General features: G+C 44.5%; 1 long non-coding RNA gene across 1 annotated transcript in view; it reads right to left on the bottom strand.

Annotated features, from left to right (window-relative positions):
* The window catches only part of LOC144100412 (uncharacterized), a 2,929-nt gene extending 2,746 nt beyond the window's left edge, over positions 1–183 (bottom strand). The window contains exon 1 of the long non-coding RNA XR_013307647.1: positions 23–183. This is a non-coding gene — a long non-coding RNA (uncharacterized LOC144100412). The remainder of the gene's footprint in view (positions 1–22) is intronic.
* Positions 184–5,629: the final 5,446 nt, after the last annotated feature.

Raw genomic sequence — 5,629 nt, forward strand, 5'->3', positions numbered from 1 at the left:
AAACTCTTCACAAAGCACTTACCGTGCACTGGCCTGAGGCAGTTTGCGCTCTTCGGAGTCTGAAGCTTCGCTAAAGGCATATGCCGCTCGCAGCCTAAAGAAAGCAAACTTTAGAGACGCGTCAGCTTTACAGATGGAAAACTGCCTGGTGAGTTCGCATAAAAGAACAATAATACCCTCAGCTTAACCGGATATCATTTGCAGAAACCCAAGTTTTACTCACCGCTTTGTTTCTGGCTTTCTTTGTATTGCCTCCCTTCCCCTTTTCTGCTTAGCGCTGTACTTTCATTTCTGCGAAGCCTGTTGTTATGCCCCGTACCCGACGTGCTTCATGTGGAGTCGTGTGGAGTTTGGTTGCGGCAAGCCATTATTTTGGTATTTCACTAAATGCCACAAGCGTGCCGTATAGTATGAGTATTTCGTCAGAAAATACATCTGCCTGCAATGGCCTATACACAAAGCGAAAAGCACGCGTTACCAACACCCCGACGTGGTATTTGAGCGATACATGTCACGTTTGGCTCAGCATGTAATTCTACACTAAGAAATATATTAAAATACCCGAAAACAGTGCTTCATTTGCTTATATTTCCGCATGCAACCCATTTATTTACGCGGTCGCAAGTTGCTCGCATGTATGCGCAACAAAGTGGGTCTTACCTGCAAACGAATACTCGACGCCCAGCAGTAACCGCTTTCTTCTTTTGCATTGCGTTTTTAATAACACAAAAGATGCATCGACGTCCATCGTTCTAGTTGAATATATTATCATGACGAAAAGCCTGCATGCTTTTCATTATGGTAACTTTTTCACGAAGTACGTTTCATTTTATTTACACGACACTGCAGACCTCATAAGGTCCAAGCAGGATGGGCAAAGATGATCAACAACAAATTACATGCATAGCATCAATAACAACAGTGCAATTCAAAGTTACAGCGAATGGTCAGAAGCAGAAGATTGGCAGAACATAGAGAGAGAATTACACAACGTTAGCAAGGGAATCTGAAAAATTTTCATTTTCTGAAACTGTTTCCGGCAATAAGTTCCACTCTGTGATAGTTAGCGGGAAGTACGGTATTTATATTTGTTTGTTCCAGTAAAGCAGGAAGCCAAGGTGTGATTATGCTTATTGCGGCTTTTTCGAGTTTTTGACATTGGGACGTAAGTGTCTAGGGAGATTCTCGATTTCCTGTGGAGAAGTGAATGCAGAAAGGTCAATAGCGAATTTTCTTTCTTATTTGAAGGGGCTGTATTTAACTGGCTATTATTAGAGCACATGGAAAGTCAGTATTTGGGTATTTGTTATATATAAAGCGCAGTGCATGTCACGGCACTTTTTCAGGTTCTCAAATATCTTTCGTGGGCTGCAAGATGTACTAGCGACGCCAAAAGCTACGCTCTCCAGTAAACCCAAACCCTTGTCTATAGCAGCTACTTTTAAATCAACAACATAGAAATCACGTCCGAACACCATGTCCGAGCATGGCAGTACGAACGGCATGTCCCCCGGATGGCTTTGACTCCACGCACCAATAATACGGGGTACAGAACTTCGCCTTGCAACTTGACCTGGCAGCCTGTGCGCTGGATTTAAACGCTGCTAGGAAGTCTGCGAGGTGCGGGCGCGAAAATCTGAGCGTTAAGCGCGAGAGAGAGAATAATTATAAATCGCAATTAGACCTAAATTGAAGCCCATGAAGCCTGGCGTCCGCGCTTCACTGACTTACTTCCCAGCTCCCTTGAAATCCACCGCGCTAAGTACCAGGTCACGTTGCAGAACGAAGCTCCTCCTCGTTCCTGTAATTCATGCATAAAGTCATATCCATTCATCACCCCAGAAAACTTCCAGTACAACCTGACCAACAGCTCTATTTGTGTTGTGGCGCTGGTTTGAACACTATGTTTCGGTCTCATTTTTCTCAGAAATTTAAGAACGCACAGAAAAGTTTGTTCCGAGAGTGCACGCTGTCTTAAAAGTAATGCGCTGTTCGAAGTTCGCCGTTTTTTCTTCTTCTGAGTCGTAAACGTCACTCTGAGTTAATTCTGCTAAATTTTTGTGCCATGCAAATGTTTGTGCTCGCAGCTTTCCACGTGGTGACCGCAAAAGCCAGTTTAAATGCAATGCGATATGTGAAAAAGAACCGCTTGAAAATTGCAGGTAAAGGAGAGAATATTTCTTTATTATTACGAAGTTGAAACACCAACTTCTGCACAAGACTGAAACATGCAAGGTCATGCTATCTGGGCACGTTCAGTGCGATTATTAGCCGTTTTTTAAAGTACAAGACCTTCGGTGAGTAAATTTTGACCTCGTGCGGACTCAGTGTATAAGCCTTCACGACTCTCTGTAGAAGACCACACATGGCATCTAGTGATTTTATGGAAGTGCATGACGCTTCCAACAGCTGTGTGCATGAGCTCTACAAGGCTGGCGGGGTTCTAAGAGTCCGTTCTAATACGAGTTTTTTTACAACCTTTCTTACAGTCTCGTTTAGCCCTCGGACGTCTCCACAAGGCAACGTACAGTCATCCACAGCTCCATGGTGCATCCTAGAATCTCCATGAGACCATGTAGTATTCTGGCACGATCCTCACTGCTCTCAGTTATCATATAGGGCATGTATACCTCGTACAGTTGTCGTACATTTCGCACCAGCTTTTCAGTAGGCCAATTACAGATCTGCGTTGGAACTAGCTAGGCGACTAGCTGTAAGAGTTAGCTCGCAGAAAGGCTAGCTCGCAGAAATTGGTTAACCAGCTTAGAAGTAAACATGGCACATGTGCTTCAAGATGTCCGCCTACACTGCCATTACAATGCTGCAAAATTCATGTCTACACACAAAAACGCGTATCTAAATTATGTCTGCACGGGAACAGCTAGTAGCTATTCCTTTCGGGTGAAAGGTATGGTTAGAAAAAAATGGCTCGCAGTTTAGCATTGCTAAGCTCGAAATATCATGCGAAAGCAGAGTTTTTTGCTCGTAGACACCATCGTCACGTAACTGGAAGCGCAGCTTCAGGTCTTCAATTACGTAGGAAGGTAGTTATGGGCTTGTTCAACTTTTTTATCATCAGTGCCAATTTACGCATTTTTTGCCGGTGGCCTGTGCTCTATTTGATGTCTTCGCCAAGGCATGCAGCGCACATCTCTGTCACTACTGCCGGATAGCTCAAAGCACGAATATTAGTTTGATAGTAGTATTAGATGATGAAACTACAATGTTGATTGTGGAATGTACAGCGCGAGAGTGTGTTGCAGTTTGGCATCAGACGTGTTCGGCTTCGGCGGTAGCCAAGTGTGACTTTATGTACGAAGTTGACACCTAAGAGAGCTTTAAATGTTACATTCGGTTGCACGGCGAACCGCGAATTTTCATCAACGTATATGCTTCCAATAATTGGGTGCAACGTGCAGTGTTCTTTCAGGACATTAATACTTTTTTAACTGTGGCCAGTATGTGGTATTCATGGGCGAATTTAACTGCACGTGCGACTCACGCCACAGTACTGGTCCTGGCGGAAATGCCGATACCAGTCCTGATATGTTGTGGGCTATAACTGAAAGCGCATGCTTACCTGATGCTGGCTTGTCATTCGCCTTCACATTTATTACAGGAGCGCCACATTCACGTCTGGATCGGATCTGTGTTCACGTAGATCTCCTTAAAAGCCGTATTTCACGCCAGGTCATGCCTTTTTCTTTCTACGATCATTCCATGGTCTTTGGCGCCGATTCAAAAATGTGCCCGCCCAAAGTTTCAGCCGAAGTGCGAACTTTGAAATCTTAATTTGTCGTTGCTAAACAAGGAGGACTACGAGCCGCAAGTCGGGACAGTCGGGACCATGAGAGTCGAATTTTATTCAGGTTAGAATAATTTTCATCAACATGAGATCGGCTCCACGAGGTCTTAGTTTAAGCACGGTGAGGCGAAACGGTTGCTTAGGAGTCTTTGTAATTTGCACGAGCTTGAACTTGAGGCTCCGGGCTTGCATACACTGGAAATCGCAACTAAGTGCCACATTCCAAAGTTCGATGCGGAACGCTTTCGGGCGGCCCTTCTACGACAGCGCAGCAAGCGAGGTTAGCACTCTGAGGAGTGAACAAGACAGGCCTTGCTTGATGAGCGGCGCCACTTAGCTGGCAACCGAGTCTCCGAGCGTTACGTTAGTGGCGCCCTGGCCACAAGTACAGATGCAATAGCTACTCAGTTAACAAATCACCACGCCCCTCTTTCTCTCTGCAAGCACGGCTGGTGACGTTCATGTAGCGCGCTGGCTGTATATGATTTCTCCACTTTCTGAGGATGAGTGCGCAGCTATAAGTGGTCCATTGATCACTTTTAACCGCGCACTCTTCCTCCGGTGAAATAGAAGATACAACTGACCGACTGTCACTTTCGAAAACCCCGGCACCTGGTCGCCTCTACGAGAAATTGAAATGATATTTAAATCGGTTTTATCCGCAGTAGTCCTCGATATTTTTGGGACCAGCACTGATGTAGCATTTCTGCCACCGTTGTTTACTACAACTCATATTGTCCTAATATCGAAAACTGACGTTAACAAAAAAACCGTGATTGGTTGACGGGTGGGGGCCTGCAGACCTTTCTAATGTTCGTTACAAGATTCTGGTTAAGGTACTCTCAATCCGGCTTGAAGGAACAGTCAATACAATCTAATCAACATGTTGCGCGTTCGGTTTTGCGCTACTGCAGCGACACTCAAGAACAATTACCGCTGCTGCAAATTGACCTGGCAAAGGCGTCTAATCGAGTGTGCCATTCATTTGTTTTTTTCTCTTTTAAACACTTTATTGTTGGTTGAATTCTTTCTTCTTGAATAAGCCTTTGTTAAAAAGTGTTCCACACGCTTCATTGTAAGAGGCTCTCTCTCACAACCAGTCTGAATTCAGTCCTCTGTGAAACGCTTCCCCTTTTTCTTCTCGGGTTCGCTCTTTACTTGGAGACACTTTGCATTAGAGTTATAAAGAGTAGAGCCGTCAGTGGTTTCCGTATTATGGGTCACCAACTTAAGGTATTAGCTTATGCTTATTACCTCGAATTTTTCTGCGCCGATAAGCAAACCATCCATGAGGTTATTCGTTTAACAGAGGACTTTGGTTCGGTGTCAGAAGCTTAGATTAATTGTTCGAAGAGTTGTGGCTTCTGGTTTGGAATGTGGGGATTGACAGCTGCGGAATATTCTAGTATGCAATGACCCGAATACCTTATCCTCTCTCTGAGCGCTTAGAAGCATAGTGCACATTATAGGGAATGCCATGCGCCAACGCTTCAGCCCTATGCTCAGACTTTCGTGCCCCTTCGTCTCTCATTTCTTATAGCAGACAGACCACATGTAATCTGCGTCTTGCAACTGAAATTTATTATCTACTCCAAGTTATCCATTCCACAACACTCTATATTAAACTTTTTACAGTTTTTGCCACATTTACGCGGGATTCGTCTTTTAAGCCTACGAGGCGTGATGGCCTTTCTTGAGTCCACCTGTATGTCCGACGATTATGTAAGGTTCCAGGTTTTTCCGAGAAACTACATGCCCAATTGTGGGTGCCTTCTTGCAAGTTAATTTTGTTCATGTTTTGCAGAACCTCAATGTGTCTCCTAA

Source organism: Amblyomma americanum, chromosome 8, assembly GCF_052857255.1.
Source record: "Amblyomma americanum isolate KBUSLIRL-KWMA chromosome 8, ASM5285725v1, whole genome shotgun sequence".
In the NCBI taxonomy this organism is placed as follows: Eukaryota; Metazoa; Arthropoda; class Arachnida; order Ixodida; family Ixodidae; genus Amblyomma; species Amblyomma americanum.